At 35.8% G+C, this 19248-nt stretch overlaps 2 protein-coding genes and 1 long non-coding RNA gene across 7 annotated transcripts in view; all 3 read right to left on the reverse strand.

The window, feature by feature from the left end:
* LOC127644803 (gastrula zinc finger protein XlCGF57.1-like) overlaps positions 1-9157 on the reverse strand; it is a 43400-nt gene extending 34243 nt beyond the window's left edge. For both annotated transcript variants that reach the window (XM_052128182.1, XM_052128183.1), the window contains exon 1: positions 8961-9157. The gene's annotated coding sequence lies outside the window, so the exon portion shown is untranslated. The remainder of the gene's footprint in view (positions 1-8960) is intronic.
* LOC127644811 (gastrula zinc finger protein XlCGF7.1-like) overlaps positions 1-19248 on the reverse strand; it is a 367559-nt gene that overhangs the window by 155371 nt on the left and 192940 nt on the right. The gene's annotated exons all lie outside the window — the stretch shown is intronic.
* On the reverse strand, positions 9877-17311 carry LOC127644829 (uncharacterized). The gene is made up of 3 exons (XR_007970726.1): positions 17195-17311; positions 11948-12089; positions 9877-11259 (listed from the first exon to the last, which is right to left on the reverse strand). It is a non-coding gene; the product is annotated as an uncharacterized LOC127644829 (long non-coding RNA).

The raw sequence follows: 19248 nt of genomic DNA on the forward strand, positions 1-19248 counted from the left end.
AAAAGGGCAATGACTTTGTCATCAATAGAAATAATCCAGCAGATTTAGGAGCCAAAAAGGCTTCTGGCTGTCAAGTAGCAGTATTAACACAAATGGTTCTTACTGAACCACAACCACAATTGGATGATATTGGAAATAGTAAAGAAGGGTAAAAACTAGTGATGTCAGTTTCAACTTTTTATCTTTTAACGTTACCTCAGACTGTTAAAGATAGCTAGCTAGTGAAGCTGTAAGCAGTGTACCATTATGTCAATTAGCCTAGTAACGCAAATGTTAACTTACATTAATCATCATGATACTAACTTATGCAGTAATATTATGTTTTCTCTTGTACACTGATGATGATAAACTGTGTGGTGTAGTGTATAAATTAGTGCAACCCCCTGATAGTCGAACAAATGTTATTAGATTTTTGATTTGCCAAGTTTTGATTGGTCGCTTGTACAAGCGACCAAAGTCTCCACATTAAAACGACAAACGTATTACCGCTGGTTGGACGCTAGGTGGTACTATGGGGTAATTTTAATTAAGCTGGGTTAGGGTTAAGCTTACACAATAAAGCAAGACACTTTGATTTCAAACTTAGAACTTTATTTTGTATTTATTTTAACAAACAATTCTAATGAAACTGGAAAAAAAAAATAAGTGCAATTAAAAGGTGTTGTTTTTGAAAGATGGTTTTTACAACAGTTGTCAACATCTCTCTGGCAAAAAACCTGGGCTGAGGTATCGCTGAATATTCTTGCTTTAATTATTTTGCATTGAAAAAAAATATATAATAATTTTAAACGAAAAACTTACATCAAATACATTTCTAAATTGAAATTGCACTCCAAACTAAATGAAAAATCAATTAAAATAAATAATAATATTAGGGCTGTCAATCGCTAAGTTTTTTTGATTAATTGCGTAAATTTTTTGAACGCAGTATTTTTTATAAAATTAAATGGCACTGAATTAACGTGTTAAACCGACAGCCCTAAATAATATATATACACACACACACACACACACACACACACACCTTTCCATTTACCGTCAGGCAAGAATCCGTCTAAACATCATGGCGGAAAATTACTTACACAAATGAAGACATAAAAACAATTATAAATGTAAAAATAATGATGATAATAATCAATGAAATATAAATCATGGTTCAAAAAGTTATTTTTGTATTAACATATGTGATTAATCACATAAATGAAAATGAAATAAATATGTTTAATCACAGATGTATAGGCTGCAAAGTTGGTCACAATAAACTACTCTGTGGAAATAAAGCGAACTGAACTCAAAACATCTCCTGAGCTAAGATGTCTGAGGTCATTTGCATAGACGATACTGTTCTTTTTTTAAATAAATAAATACATTAATTAATTAATAATCGGAAGACAGAAACAAAGAACCTTTTACATGCGCGTGTTCCACAAGATTGCACGCCTCTTATCAGCACGTCATACATGCACATATATCATCTGTTCTTAATAATACAATAAAGTGTTTCTTCATGCACGTGTCTGTGTGACACGGGCAAATTATTTGTAATATTAATTTGATAATAATATCTTAATAATAATTTAAAACATGGGAAAATTAGCCAAATATCTTGACATCATCAAAGGCATCAGCTATTGGCGACCATTCTGAGCATCATCGATCCCCGAGATCATCTACTGTCGGCACAACCCTAATGTGCATTTCTCTCTATAAATAAACAAAATGTTCAGACAGTCTCCTTGCTGGTTTCTCCGACACATTCCGGATCATTACAGCTTATGCCGGTGTCACTGCGGCTCGCTTTGTGCATGCACTTGTAAAATGTATATTTTAAAGACTCATTATTACAGTTTAGTATTTCTCTGTAATGTAGAACAGTGTTAGCAATGTTACTTATAACATTCATTCTCAGCCCTGGAACTCAAATCATTTTCTGATGACCCCCCAAAAAATATATTCAAGTAATTAAATTAACTCCAACAAGTTGACTAGGGAATTCTTTGGTTGGGGCAGCCCTAGAATAAATGCAGTGTATGCATTTAATTATAGTTATCGTTACTTACCGGATGGATCCAGGAAAACTAAAGTGCATATATCTGCAAGTGTGTGTGAGTGTGTGAGTTTACAGCAGCGGGTGAGGAGCTGACTGAACTGACTGATGTGTGAGAGAGAGCGCAAAACACAACCTTTTTATTTTATATTATTGTGAGACTGAGAAGTGCTCAAATATTTTAGATGAGAAGTGTAAAAATGTTTTAGGTTCATTATGGCGGGGCAAATTAGAATGTGGCAGGCCGCCATATTCTAGTCAATTAATGGGAAGCACTGCATGAAGGACAGATTGTTGCATCAACTTTGCTTCTCAAATTGTTCTTATTTCAGATGTGCATGGTTTTGATCATTGTCCAAGGGGGGAAGTGATAAGGACAATTAAAAAACAGGGATATTGGTCTCAATTTTTGCAAGTGAAGGTTGATGAGTTTCTGTCCACATGTTAAGTCTGTGCTCAAAACAATGTCAGAAATGGAATAACACCACCCATAGGTCACATACCAGTATACCAGGAATCATACCAGGGATCAGGAACAGTAATCAAATTTCTAACAAGAGGTAATACCTAGATTTGGAATACTGTCAGAAAATAGTTCAGACAATGGATCGGCGTTCTCCAAACTTGAAGAATTATTAGCACACTTGTACTGCTGAAAATATTTTTTTGAAAATTACATTACTTTTCCAAAAACATTCAGAGTTAACTTTTTTTTCATTACTTTTCCAGGCCTGGAAAACACAATTTCTAAATTTCATGACATTATTTTCATGACCGTACGAACCCGCGCTGCGCCTCCCCTGGGGCTCTCTGGCGTCCACCCAGGGGAAGCGTGCCTCACCAATTGACAACCTCTGACATAGACCAAGATGTGTTTATCATCCACAATCACAGGGAATGGTAGAAAGGGTAAATGGTACCCTCAAGGCCAAACTTTAAACAAAATATGTACAAGCACTAAGCTCAATTGGATTGAAGCTTTGCCTCTTGCTTTAATGAGCTATCGTATGCAAACTAACAGAAATACGCATCTAACCCTGCATGAAATGCTTACGGGTCAACCCAGGCCGGTGCCAAACTGGAGAGGTCCTTATAAAGGACCCTCGCTTGAGCAATTGCAAATATATTTGCAGGAAAAAAGGAAGGAGCCTAGTGAACAAGTACCCTGTTCAATTGTTCCAGGTGATCAGGTGTATCTATTCTGTTTGGAGACCAATGTTGTACTTTTATTCTTAACAACACAGCACCAGAAGGTGCATTTACTGTAGCCATGACTAAATTGAAAGCATTTAGAAAGGAAGTTGCAGAAAATTCAAGAAGTGAAAATTTGGGATTGGTTCGACTTATCATTAGGAAAATGGGGTGCAACAATTATTGTGTGTTACCATTGATCAAATCATTCTTGATTCGAGCAGCAGCAAAGCAGATGACACTGATCAATGTGAATGGTCCAATGCAATACAAAAACAATTCTGAATGGACAGAAAGACCAAATTGCAAGGAAATTGAATCCTCCAATAAAGATATATTCCCCAAAGTAACTGGGGCGAACATCTTTTGTCATCGGGATCATTGAAAGAAAATTACTTTTTAAGTGTTGGGTTACTTCTACTATTTTTGATGTCTTTGACATATTTACTGATTTTGATATTTATGTTGATACAGTGCATCCGGAAAGTATCACTTTTTCCACATTTTGTTATGTTACAGCCTTATTCCAAAATGGATTAAATTCATTATTCTTCTCAAAATTCTACAAACAATACCCCATAATGACAACGTGAAAGAAGTTTGTTTGAAATCTTTGCAAATTTATAAAAAAATAAAAAAAAACGATAAGTATTCACAGCCTTTACCATGGCACTCAAAATTGAGCTCAGGTGTACTGTTTCCACTGATCATCCTTGAGATGTTTCTATAATTTGATTGAAGTCCACCTGTGGTAAATTCAGTTGATTGGACATTATTATAATATAGACCTTTCTATAAAAGGTCCCACAGTTAACAGTGCATGTCAGAGCACAAACCAAGCCATGAAGTCCAAGGAATTGTCTGTAGACCTCCGAGACAGGATTGTATCGAGGCACATATCTGGGGAAGGGTACAGAAAAACGTCTGCAGGACTGAAGGTCCCAATGAGCACAGTGGCCTCCATCATCCGTCAATTGCAGAAGTTTGGAACCACCAGGACTCTTCCAAGAGCTGGCTGCCCGGCCAAACTGAGCGATTGAGAGAGAAGGGCCTTAGTCAGGGAGGTGACCAAGAACCCGATGGTCACTCTGACAGAGCTCCAGCATTTCTCTGTGGAGAGAGGGGAACCTTCCAGAAGAACAACCATCTATTCAGCACTCCACCAATCAGGCCTGTATGGTAGAGTGGCCAGACAGAAGCCACTCCAGAGTAAAAAAAAACATGACAGACTGCCTGGAGTTTGCCAAAAGGTCTAATTCAAAGATTCTCTGGTCTGATGAAACAAAGATTGAGCTCTTTGGCCTGAATGGCAAGCGTCATGTCTGGAGGAAACCAGGCAACGCTCATCACATGGTCAATACCATCCCTACTGTGAAGCATGGTGGTGGCAGCATCATGCTGTGGGGATGTTTTTCAGCGGCAGGTACAAGGAGACTAGTCAGGATTGAGGGAAATATGAATGCAGCAATGTACAGAGACATCCTTGTTGAAAACCTGCTCCAGAGCACTCTGGACCTCAGACTGGGGTGAAGGTTCATCTTCCAACAGGACAATGACCCTAAGCACACAGCCAAGATAACAAAGGAGTAGCTACAGGACAACTCTGTGAATGTCTTTGAGTGGCCCAGCCAGAGCCCAGACTTGAACCCGATTGAACATCTCTGGAGAGATCTGAAAATGGCTGTGCACCGACGCTCCCCATACAACCTGATGGAGCTTGAGAGGTCCTGCAAAGAAGAATAGGAGAAACTGCCCAAAAATAGGTGTGCCAAGCTTGTAGCATCATACACAAAAATACTTGAGGCTGTAATTGGTGCCAAAGGTGCTTCAACAAAGTATTGAGCAAAGGCTGTGAATACTTATGTAAATGTGATTTTTTTCGTTTTTTATTTTTAATAAATTTGCAAAGATTTCAAACAAATTTCTTTCACATTGTCATTATGAGGTATTGTTTGTAGAATTTTGAGGAAAATAATTAATTTAATCCATTTTGGAATAAGGCTGTAACACAATAAAATGTGGAAAAAGTGAAGCGCTGTGAATACTTTCCGGATGCAGTGTATATCCAATGTGATGGTATGCTACTCTAATCAAAATGTTGTGATTTTGAATGGTGTTTTCTAAATAACCATAAAACCATGAGAACACGCGTATAAAGTGCTCACTTTTTCTTTGTTTCAGTCTTCTGAATTTTTTTTTACAAGAATAGTATCGTCTATGAGAATGCTGCAAACAGGGCTGGAAAGGGAAAAGAAATCGGCCCGGGTATGCAAGTGATTTATTCTCATTGTAAAGTGCTACGCATAGAGTAAAAGATTGCTTTTGGGATTTTAAGAATCAAAATCGATGTAATCAAACTAAGATTGCATTTCTGACTGCACTGAGAAATGCCGCTCTGAGTTTGAACTTATTTAGACAACCTGCTTTTGTCTTTACTGAACTGTTGGACATGACATGAATCAATTATTGACAGCCCTAGCGTCATTGTCATGCCTAATGCCTGACAAGGACTCAGTTGATTCACAAAAGAATGCAAGTCCATATTTCCACAAGATCCACAAATCTTTTTGTCTTTCCCACATCAGGCAGTTCCCGAGTATGTTTAATACTGATCAGCCAAGAGGAAAACGACGATTCTCGACCCCTGCCCCTTGCATTGTGAAAAGGACAGACTTTCATATTTATGTCCTTTCGGAACCCAGTCAGTTAACACCAAAGGGCTCAGAAGAGCTAGAACTTGCCCATGCTGGCCTTGGGAAGAGGATGTTAAGTATACCAGACCACTTGAAACACGATGAGGTGATCAGTATTAAACATACTGGGAACTGCCTGATGTGGGAAAGACAAAAAGATTTGTAGGGAAACCAGATATTTTTGTGTTTCGTTTAATTTAAATAATAAATAATTAAAATAATTTCAATAATTTAAATAATGTCTCAATAACAGTATAAAATACACTAACGCTATTCATTACTGTTCCAGACACCAATATTAAATGTGTCAGAATAATATTATTCACTGTCAGTAAAGTAAACATGTGTCACTTAATAAACAATACATAATGCTTTATCTATGTACCAAAAACTTTGGAGGACTGATTAATCTTTTCTTAAGCACCAAATGTAAATTTGTATGTGAATTTCTGCTTTAGCAACATTCTTCACCTAAACATTCATGCCAATTAAGCTATTTGAAATAAAGTTTGGGACAAGTTCAGCACCTGCATGGAACACCCCCAAAATAAAATTAGTTTTTGAGTTCAGATTCCCAACCCTACCAGACAGAGGGCAATAAGAATAGTTAGATGAGGGACTATGGTCTCTCTTTATACTTTACTAGCAAATGTAGAAATACTAAGTTAAATGGATCACCTTCTCATAGCCTGTCTCACCCTACCATCGCTAACCGGCAGAGGAGCACTGCCTCCAGCCCTGACTGCTGCTGTACTCTCTCTCGGTGCGTTTGGAGCCGAGGACAGCTCCCGGGCCAATAACTGCACAAAAGCCCGAGCTGCTACCTCGGCTTGGGGCTGACAGACCCTGTCAAACAGTCACTTAATTCACAAGAATTTCAACTTTATGGAAAGATACTAACGTTAGCCTGACCCTATTAGCATGCAGACGCTAGCGTAGTTCGCTAGCTCAGCTCGCTAGCTTATGTTGATAGTTGCACAAATAAACCGGTTAACATTAACAATTAAACAACATCTCATAACAGGGCTATAACTAGCTAAACACGTTAAGTTATACTTACCGCTCCCCTGTCGTTGCCAGAAGCCATGTTGAGGTCTCAACTGAGTGACAATGACCGTGAACGCTGCCCGCACCACATGCACGCGCTGTGTGAACGCTGCTCATGTGATTGGCTCAATCCCCACGTGGGGTGCGTTCTCGTGATTGGCTAAAACAAGGGAGATATCTGATTGGTTCCAGATCATTCCTTGTTTAAAAAAGGCATTTGTGTGTCGAGCCAAGTCAGGGGAGTCTCAAAGTTCACACACAAATGCAGTGAAGTTCACAGACCGCAAAAAGTTTGTAAATCAAGATATTTGTGCGTGCATCAGAAATACATTTCTGAATCTTGTCCTGTGCATTTCTTAATCTTGTGTGCATTTGTAAATTTTGTTTGCATTTCTGAATTGTGTGTGTATTTATGAATTTTGTGTGCATTTGTGAATTTTGTGCGCATTTGTGTATCCTGTGTGTGCATGTATGAATCCTGTGTGTGCATGTATGAATCATGTGTGTGCATATGTGAATGTAGTGTGTGCATTTATCTTTATTGAGACTCTTTTAGCTCCATACAGGTATCCTTCGTTCTACTGCGTGTGTGCCAGCGTTGCCTTTCAAAGTATACTTTTCTGACTGCGAGCGAATACGAATGCATTTGAAGCTTTCAATACATCAAATGTCACGAAAAACTGGTTTGGAAACACTTTGTCGAGAAAATTGGCATTAACATTTTGTGAAACATTTTATGTGCCTAAGACTTTTGCACAGCACTGTAGATCCAATGCTGCAAACATGACACTTCCAGGAGTGCCAACACAAATATCTCATATCAAGCATATCGACAAATGCACAGAGAACAAATTAATGGCCACTGTTTGCGATTAATTTAATAGCCATCCGTTTCATTTATTAAAGTTATTTTTCCACACAATTCAAAATAATAGATGCAATCATGAAATTAGCCCACAATACAAAATTAAATTAAAAAACATACAATTTCTGTGCATAAAGATGTTTTAAATTAAAAAATAAATACACAATACAAGGAGAAAAGTATCAGTTGCTTTTTTTTTTTCTTTTTCTTTTTTGGAACAATAACATAATGCTCAATTCTAATAAATTATTGTTTATACTTTTGTTAAAAAGTTACAGCAAAATTCCCTGTATTAAATCAAATAAATTAGCCTACCAAATGAATAAAGCATTAAATAAAATAATTAATTTATATACATTTATGTATGCCTTTTCTTTATTCAAACTTAAATTAGCCTTACCCTGTTCTGTAGACGCAAAAAGTCGGTTGAATGACATTCTCAGAATGTTCTGCACTTTTTTCAAGACTATAAACTATCAGAATGATTTGTCCAATAATGACATCACTTTCAGAAAGGCGTGACGTCATCATGCACACCATTATTATCGATAAAAGGTCATTTGACTGGAAACAGGCAGAAGACGGCAAATTTCCCAAACTTACGCAAACGCCACGAAAAGTGGATGGAAACTAGGCAAATGAAACAATAACACAAAATAGAGATTCAAACATACATTTAATAAAACGGGTTGATGCACTGAATTGTAGTCGTTTCATGATTCAAGAGCGCTGGTGCTGACAACATTTACGAGTCTCCTTCATCCTCCTCTGATGTGCGGTGAAATATCTGACAGACATCCATGTGAGGAAAACATTGAAATGCGCTTTACCGGTCATAGCTTTTTCAGATCTGTTTAGGCTGAATTAAAGTTTTGAAGACGCTGCAGTCATGTTCAGAACATTTCTTTTTCTCATTCTCATTATCTCTCGACTACGGCACATTGTTAACAAGCAGTTTCACAATTTAATCTATTACAGGAATACAAGTGAACGGACCCACTTTAACTTCATTAGTGACTTCTAATAGATGATCATCCTCAACATGAAATATCATCACATGCACTTCACCCGTCTGATACAGGGGGCAAATGAAAATAAAAGAAGGGGTGAAACTCACCAATTTCATTACTTACAGCACGAGTCTTCTTTTATTTGTTAATACTTCAGTGAAACCTCCTTAAACAGGCAGAATCCAAATGAAAAACAATGTCTTTACACAACTAGATCTCCATATGTAGGACAAGAGAACAAAACTGATTTTAACAGCTAAAGTCTCTCAACAGACTGAAGACAGCAGTGTTGCAGCTCTCATGACGTCACAATATGTGTCGGAGATTGTTCTACTGATTTCTTCTTATTATTATTATTTTATGGCGGTTGGCAGACAACGATAGGTGCATTACCGTCACCTGCTGGTTGGGAGTGTGGGCCGACTGACCCAAAAACATGACCACACATCGCATTGACCATTGGCGCCAATGGCTTCTACGATCTACTAAGGCTTACGATGCTTTTGGGAAATGCAACCCTATATTATTTTATTTAACTCTGTCGCTTTCATAGTTTGCATTAAAATGTGAAACATTCATTCCATGAATTTTTCCAAGAATGCCTGTAAACTCAAATATCATCTTAATTTTCTTAAGGTTAGAAATCAATATCTTTCTTTCATTACTCTACCCCGGACAGATCATCATTACATGCTCTACTGTTTCTTCCTGATTACAAACGTCACATTTCCCCGAATCATGTTTCCCTATTCTCTTTAAAGTAACCTCCCAGCTAACACACGACGTCGCAGTTACGTAATCTATTCTACTTTTTGGTAATTTCATGACTTACCAACTGACAACGTAGTCTCGACGTCGCATGTCTGTAATTTTATTACCATCAAGTTACCAACTGTAAGTCAGGTAAGACACTATTTAAATATGAAAGATTTTTTGTGATTTTTACCATACAAACACATTTTTTTGGGTCATAGTCTTTAGGGAAAGACTAAACAAAATGACAATACAACTACACAACAGGCTTTAAAAGTTTTATTAAAACAGGAACAAATGGAACAACAGAACAAAGTTGTGTTACAGCATTAAAAAAAAGAAATAACTGGCTGCGGAGGAGCTGAGATCTGCATTTTGGAGCCAAATAGTTCCAGCTTCATGCACACAAGAGTGAGAAAAAACATTCAACAGAAAGAGCTGTAAACTCCGGTCTCATGGGAAGTCCATTTAAAACTGAGAGAGCCTTGGTGAGTAGCTTTAACAGTAAAGGGGTATATAAATTAGAAGCATGTTGCAAACACTGTAATGTTGATTTCACTTGGCAATTATTTAGATAATAAAAGTAATTAAGATAAAAAAAAATAATAATAATAATAATAATTAACTGATAAATTATTACAGCTTTTACTCTTAAGGGCTTTGTCGATCTTCTCACGGTGTTGTGTTCCATGAAACAGAGGCATACATGTTTGGAGTGACATGGGAAGTAAATAATGAACGAATTTCCATTTTGGTTGCACTATTCCTATAAAAAAAGAATGTGTCACTTGTAATATAGAGTACATTTTATATAGGTTTATTACATGGCTTGTAATAAACCTATATAAAATTTACTCTAAGGATAACACACCGTTGCCATGCAAAGCAGAACACTGCCATGGACACGCAGGATTCTAACCGTAGAGACGGAACAGACTATTTTCTTTAGCAGAAGCTATACAATCGTTTTTAAATCAAACTCCTTTTTAAATCAATATTTTGTGTCAAATTATTTATTTATTTGGTAGGTAGCCATGTAATAAGCGGGATAATGTAGAGCGAGGCAGTTGTTATAGTGAATACAACCCCTTCAGGCTGATTCAAGACCCCTCCGCTTCCTCCTGATCAGCCTGTCGGGGTTGAATTCGCTATAACAACCGCCTTGCTCTACATAATCCCTTACTTATTATTTGCAGTTTTAAGAATTTATTCAGCACGTGTCCTACATAGTCAAACAGGATTAACTAGTAGCCAGTTAGTTTGGTTTTGCACTTTTCCATGGACACTCCGAAACGTTCATGTTTAACTAAACTCTGGTACTTGTGTTGTATTTCATCTGCCTCTGGTAAAGAAATTAAGTAAAACCCCTTCTGCTCTTCCTTGTCAGATATCCTGTTTATCTGTTGTGCTCACACACGTGTGTGTGTGTGTGTGTGTGTGTGTGTGTGTGTGTGTGTGTGTGTGTGTGTGTGTGTGTGTGTGTGTTGGATTGAGTATGTATATGCTCTATTCAACTACGACACTGATTAATGCATATAGAGGAAACACACTTGTGTCATTCACCAGCTTTCAGCCATCGGTGCCTTTCCTGTAATGCTGACACTCGGTCCTTCCAAACCAGCCAAATGAGGAAATCTTTAAACAGATGAAGACCTGTAAAATAATGATAAGATATTAAATTAATAATGGTAATAATAATAATTATTATTATCATCATCATCATCATCATCTATTATTTATCTAGCATTTATTAGCGTCTTGTTTCAGGTGAAGAGATGTGCCTTTAGCTTTGTTACCACGGACGTTAGAATGAGGAAGTGTCATGCAGAAGGGCAGGAACATGACACCCTACAGAACCAGGGAAATTAATCATTAAAAGTATAAATGTACTTGTTCTTAGTAGTCCATAATAATAGAGCCGATTTTACTCATTGAGAGATTTATTTGTGAGGGAATAATTATCTTAATTTTATTGGAGCCTTACACATTAAATAATGTAAAAATGTTATTAATTTATTCCTGGCCCTAAAGAAATGTGAATTGCTCATTACAATAGGCCATATTCTTGGAACTGAAAAAGTAAAGCCTGTTCAAATACACAAATTAGTGAACATTTGTAATAATTAGTAATTGTGTAACAATCATTTTATTTATCTATTAGACATTTCATTCAATTTTGCCTGCTTGGCCGTTTCCTTTTTTAATTACATGGTGTTGTTATGTTGCTGTCTTGATGCCTGCCAATCGTTGCATTGCTGATCATGGTATAAACTTTAGAGTATTGATACATCAATACAAATGCACACAGAAGGGCACATGGGTTTCTGGACGAGAGACTTACCCAGAGGTGGACAACCTCACTGTACGCACCAATGACACATTGTGTTGAAGTGACCAGACGTCAGGAGACTGAGGACATCCAAATGTCTCCCTTCTTGAGCCACCCATTGGACATTGTAGAGCAGTTTCCAAACCAAGCCTGCCTGGGTGTAATGAAAAACTAAATTTAGCAAATGTATGTATTTTTCAGACCATTCATTAAACTTGAACAATTCATTCTTAGAATTAAACTGTATAGGGCCTTCAAAATGATGATACCAAAATAACATTTTGTTAAGAACCAGAATTTAAAAAGGATATTAAGATGTCTTTAATATTTCTTGGAATACAATGCAACAAAAATTGCTACAGTCAACAGATTTTACTAATAGATCTACAAATCTCTGTGTAAAAATAAAATAACTATGCTGCCATTTCTCTAAAGGCAGTTGTGGCCTAATGGTTAGAGTCAGACTTTTAACTCAAAGGTCTCAATACAGACAGGAAAAAACTGAGGTGCCCTTGCGCTTTACCCACTGTTCACTACTCCTAATGTGTAAACTAACTTGGATGGGTTAAGTGCAGAGGCCAAATTCGAGTATTTGGCCTTCACTTTCACTAAAGTCATTTTTACCCCTGAAATTTTGGCTTCATCTCAGATGAAAATAGTACAAGAAATGACTTGTCACAGACAAAGTCGATATTTTTATGGACGATCTTATAGTTGAATACCTCCAGAGGGACAACGCAAAAAGAGCCGCAATTCAGGTAAAGACTTTTAAGTGTTTGTATTTTTTGCCTTTAAAAATATTTAGAATCATACAAAGACAAAAATTTCCAAAGAAAACAAAATCATGTTGTGATGATTCATAAACCTTTTTAAACAAGACTATGAGTAATTTTTCCCTATTAATACTAAATGAATTTTAGTAATAAAACAGTAATATTAGCAAATGCCCCTAGCAACCTGAAACTAGAACTGAACTGGTTAGATGCTCCGCTGACTGACCCTGGATTGACGTCTTGCATCTTTAATCTAAAGGTAAGTGGATTATGAAAATGTTTTAGAAGGATCTATGTATTACAGTGGAACAGAAATACAACACTTCCCAAAAAGACCATAAAACAATTGCTCATACAGAACACTGCTGCCAGATTGAGGAACCAGAAAATGTGAACATATCACACCAGTCCTCAGATCTTTACACTGGCTTCCAGTTACATTTAGATCTAATTTATAGCATCTCACTGTGATCCATTGTATGCAAAACATTTCTTCTCCCTCTTCATCTTTGTCATTTTCTCCTCTGCTAAAAAAAAACTCTTAAGCCTCTTAAAAGTCCTCGTCCGTACTCCTAACAATTTTGACCTTAAGACCACTTTTAAGGGTAAGGTGCTTTCTGAATGACTTTACTAGGATTTTTATTTAGTTTTAAGGGTAAACAGTAACACCCACATTTCTAAGAACTTTCTTAGGATTTTGTCACTAGGAGCTACTCTTTGCATTAATAATTTTTACGAATACGGGCCCAGATGTGCTATTACAGTAGTCACATTCAAATCTAGACTCAAAACACATCTGTTTAGCTGTGCATTTACTGAATGAGCACTGTGCCACTGTTCCTACTTTAATTATTCTTATTTCTTTTGATTATTTTAATTTCTTCTATGTAAAGCACTTTGAATTACCATTGTGTATGCAATGTGCTATATTAATAAACGTGCCTTCCCTGCATGTTTCTGTTGTACTGAAGGGTTCATTCTAAAACCTGTACAAATTTCCTGCACATATTGTCAATGTATAAATAAAACAATATCTTCCAAAAAAAACCTGCAGGATTCCTGTAGGTTATTTTTGTATGCAAAACTGTTTCATTCAAAACTAATTAACATTTGGATGCACCTTGCACTTCTTTTACATGTTTGATTTACTTTAAATTCTATAAGATAGATTTCATCACTGCATTTAAAAAAATTATAAAGCTCCTTTAACAGGGCAGCGTGCAAAACGCTCACAATCCCACAAATGATCACACTATGAAAAAAAACATACATTTCCACATATTATTCCATATCATACTACTTACTTCTCAACCATTTGCACATCAAAGGCGAATGCTTCCACCATAAAGGCTGCCACGCGTTGATCTAGCCAATTTAGTTAACATATTTATATTCTAAAGTTTATATATAACTTATATTTACCCTACTAGATTATTGTGGTATATCACTTTTTGACAAGGTAACGCAAGGTATCATTATTTAAATGTACATTTAAAAAAAATAAAAATAAAATAATATATATTTGTGCGCGTGCCAAGCCCGCGAAACCTGCCAGCGGGCATATATAAGCAGGGGTTGTGACCATGTAAGCAGAACCCGGTTTTCATTGTAAGTGGACATCCTATTCTACCAGTATTTCTGAGGTAAAGTACTTTTTACTTAACTGATTTAGGTACATTACTTTTAAAACATACGAACCCCCTACAAAGGTAAATAACACTTAAAACTTTGAAGAAAGTAAATAATAAAATCTAATTAGCATACTATATTATATGCTATAGGCCCCTACTCAGGGTAACCAGATAAATAAGATAAACAACTGTCGCTTTCACCTAATGAACATTTTTAATTGTCACAAAATTTATTAACTGTCTTTTCCAGTAAATGTACCACTACATTTTCCGTTTTTTTCCCCACCGTCCACTAGTCGCTATAATAAAATACCGTTAAATGCCGTTAAGTCTGTTTGACGTCATTTGGGATAATAGAGAAAATCCGCTCATAGTGAAATGAACTTTTTCGTTTCATCAGTCATGTCTGTGATGTTATCGTTACTTTAAAATAAATAAAATATACAATTATTAATAATACTATATCTTTACTTTGTATGGAAAGCGCTTTGTCTCACAGGCTTGGCTGCGAGCGAATGAGCACTTCTGGTGAACGCGCCAGCGCTCACGCGCTCGCAGCCAAGCCTGTGAGAGCGAGAGACGTGGCTTGTAAAGATGAGATCAGATCTATAATGAAATAGGCCATCCGTCTGTCTGTCATATTATTAATACCACTACATTTAATAATATGTATAAATATAAATATTGTTTTATTAATAACAACAATAATTATGATTATATTTTATTTCAATCATTATTGTTAACAGTGTTAATAATAATTAAACGCAAATAATAATAAAATAAGCTATTATTAGTATTATTAATACTATTCTTAATTATAATTATATTTTATTAATACTGTTAACAGTATTAAAAATAATAATACTAATTAGTAGTAGTATTTTCAAGAAAGAAAATGTATTTTATTGACTTAATATGGTTTCTTATTTGTTAGTGGGTTGTGAACTCTCATCAGATGCATTACTGCATTCTTATGCATTTTGTGATGCAATTGATATATTAATAAATCAAGAGCCTTTATTAACTTTTGAAATTTATACCATGAAAATAATTATTCTCTTCTCTTTTTTCCAGTATATATTGCAGTCTGATTATTGTAAGTGATAAGTAAGCTAGTAGTCATCCTGATTAGTCAAAAATCATTGACGGAATTGAATGCATTTTAATTTGTACAGATTCATATCTCACACATATTTAGACATGTTTCTACTTTCTCTCCCCTTTCCCTGTGTGTCAACAGCATCTAACTACACCCCAAAGGCTCTTTTAAGAGCCCTAGCACATAGCGACTTTGTCTTTGTAAGTATATGTTTTGAATGCCTACCAGATACATTCTTAGTAAAGTTATAAGTCAGATGTTGGCCTGGAGACTCATATAGATTTCATGATTCAATTTGATTCACAAGCTCTTGCAGTTTCTGATCTCTTTTTCGATTCATGATACCAATGCATTTACCTAAACCAACCCAATGATTATCTTTTTTTTAATTTAGTAGATTTTTACATTGTTTTCAAGTGCCTCCTCCATTGAGTTTATTTTCTTACCATCTTTTATTTCAAGGTAAGTAATATTCTTTAGCTTCACTTCAAGCTTTGTTTATTATTTAAATTTTTTATGTAGTCATCTAAGACTTTTATGTAGTCTAAGACTTTTAAGTAACTTCATGTGTTTTTAATGATGGGTTACCATTTGCACAGTAATCAAAATAATTCAATCAAAAATGATAAGTGAGATTTGTTGTTAGAAAAACAGAAGCACATTCAGACATTACACTAAAATATTTACAGACTTAACGATGAGTGCGGACAAAATAGAACGTTCGAGGCAGTATCTAAGATCCTGGAGAGCAACTAAACGTGTTCTTCAAAAGATATCTACACAAAATAACAACACTGAATTGGACAGTCTGGAAGAGTCCGAAACAGTCACAGAAGGTCAATGGGATGCAGGTGATACCTTAGGTTCCACGGAGAACACAATGAACCTTTCATCTCCACTGTCCTCTGAAGCATCCTGGCCTTCAGAAGAAACTGACTTGGAGGATGACTTAGAGGAAGTCATGGACATTACAGAAAAAAAAGATGGTACAACTGACCAGGAAGACAGCATGGCAAGCTTATCCCTGGCAACAGAACTGGCATCCTGGGCTTCTCAGTTCGAAGTAAAGAACAATGCTGTTGACCATCTGTTGAAAATTCTTCAGAAACATGGCCACACTAATCTTCCATCCTCTGCTCGTACTCTGCTCAAAACACCTAGGAAAATAACCACAATGCAGAAATGTGGCATGGAGTATTTGCATTACCCACTGCGTCAACAGTTGCTGAGGAAACGCCAGGGTCATCAGAGAGCGGAAGACATCCTGGAGCTCAATATTGCTCAGAACAAAGAGGAGCTTGAGGCCCTTGACCACCGTCTTAAAGACTCGTATTTCAGAAAGAGAGTGGTGAGTATTTTGGTTATTTTCCGGGGCACATAAAATTACCTTGATATTTTTAAAAAACTGTGTATTATATATTTATTTAAATATGATTTAACAATTACAAAACACATTCATGTTATGTCATTATTGTTTTTTTTAGCACTAATTTACAAGGAATGGAAATTAGCATTACTATTATTTCAATTATTTTTATTTGTCATATTTATTTAATAAATTATTTAATGAATTCCTCATTCCTAATAAATAAAATCTATAAATCGGTGATACAATTCTATAGTATTTCTGTAGCAAATACGCACAATTTCTTTATTAATATATACAATTATGTAAGTTTCTACTTTTACATATTCAACAACTAAACTGTGACAATGAGAAATGAAAAATGACTATGAGTTTGTTGACTGTACTAACCTGCATGCCAAACCATGATGTTTCACAGATTCACCATCTCAGCCTTATTGGTGGGGCAAATCCAGGGGATTGTGTGAGGAGAGTGATGCGGGCAGTAGCGACAAACATCGTGTGGAGCCACTTCAGTTTGAAGGGGAAAAGGGAGAAATTGCCTCTGATTGACACATCTCTGTGTAAAGTCATCAAACATAAATAACATTGAAAAAAATAAATAACATTGTAAAGAATGAACATTTCTTTTTATGTCATTCAAAACTGTATTTCTTTCTTGCATATAACAAGGGATGCTTTGCAGAATGTTAAGCCATTTAAAAGTATAAAATCACTGTGCACTTTTTTGTGTTAAAAATATGAGCATCATATATCTTTAGTGTTCCAGAAAAAAAAAAATTGTTTTAAGGACATGGAGTCAAGTAAATAATAATCAGGGCTTCACAATAAGTACTGCCCGATGGTCCGACCCTCGGGACAGTTGACGGAACTGCTGTAGGGGTATATATCTATATACAGTATATATATATATAAGTAAGCAATAAGTACGAGAGGCTGTGCTGTATCGTGAATAAGTCACGGCTGAAGGGTGTTGTTTGGCGACACGAAGCGGAGTAACCCCTTCAGCCATAACTTATTCACGATACAGCACTTGCCTCGAGTGCCTTATTGCTTTTATAAAACGGTTGCCACACAATACAAATATTAAAGCCGAAAAATATGTATCTATGCAACTTTCATGAAGTAAAATCACTAAAAGCCTTCCTTCTGTAGGAAAAAATAGTGTAGCTGCATTTACAGTATATAGCATTTTCCTTCAGGTCAGTCCTGGTCCATAATAAAAAAAATCAGTTTTTTTCCTGTCCGCTGCTATTTCTTGTCCACCATTAAGGGGTTTTGCCTATACTCATGTCAGTTGGGTCTTCCTTCTCCGTGATCACAAGTTTGAGTCCTTTCAATATAAAAGGTGTCTTTACTGAATGAATCAGCTTTATGAACAAATCAAAAATTTGTAATCATTAAGTCTGATAATAACTTTTGTAAGTGAAATACCTTTACCAAACTTAAAATGATAACACATCATAAATAAATGGTAGGCTACTTGCATAATATTCGTGATTTCTGTTTTGTTCCAGATGCTGTTATGAAATGCAAGTCTGATCTGGGAGAGAAGGACGTAGAGTGCTACATTGCAGAGACACTGAAACATGTGCCAGCCCAACTGAAAAAACATGTTCAGGTATTGATGTTGTATATAAGAAAATAGGGGGAACAAAGTCAAAATATTTCATATTAATCAGACAATGGTTCGATTTGATTGAAACAATGGAGGGCAAAACCTGCAAAAACAATACATATTTAAACACGCAAATAAATATATAAATAAATACACAAAATTCTACATAAATAATTAAATGCGAAAAAAAGAAGAAAAAAAACTAATGTTGGGGGAAAATGTAAAACGGAAAGTTTTCTTGAATTTACAACACAAATAAATCAACATGCACGTCAAAAGTTACACAAGTTTCATAGTACTTGCATGAATAGTAAATTTCCATATCAAAGAAATAATCAACTCACTCTACTGACGAACACAATCTGGATCTCAAAGAGTGCCTATTCAGCCTATATTCTCCCCTAAACCTTGTTAAACCCATCGCACGGGTCGGGTGATGCAATACACACACTGCTAACCGCACTTTTTGAAACTGTAAGTCTCGCGAGTCTTATTCATTTTCTATCGACATAACATATCGTTGTTACGAGAAAATGTCGCTTTACCTTTCCATATTAAACCCTGATTGCCACAAGATCTTATGTCACAGGAGTTGCATCTTTTTCTCACAAGATGTTATGAAAAGGACTGACTTAAAATGAAAAACATTTCATTTTTGCTTTTTCCAATCGATATTATTTATCAGGACTATAAAAACAAATAAAAAATAACAACAATAAAATGTGTATAGTTACATTACCGGTCTGTAAACTTTTTTCTCCACAAATGCCCACGTTAACGTCTGTTTTAAATAGAACTTAAGAGCTTTATTTTAAGATAAGTTAAG

Source organism: Xyrauchen texanus, chromosome 6 (assembly GCF_025860055.1).
Source record: "Xyrauchen texanus isolate HMW12.3.18 chromosome 6, RBS_HiC_50CHRs, whole genome shotgun sequence".
Lineage (NCBI taxonomy): Eukaryota > Metazoa > Chordata > Actinopteri > Cypriniformes > Catostomidae > Xyrauchen > Xyrauchen texanus.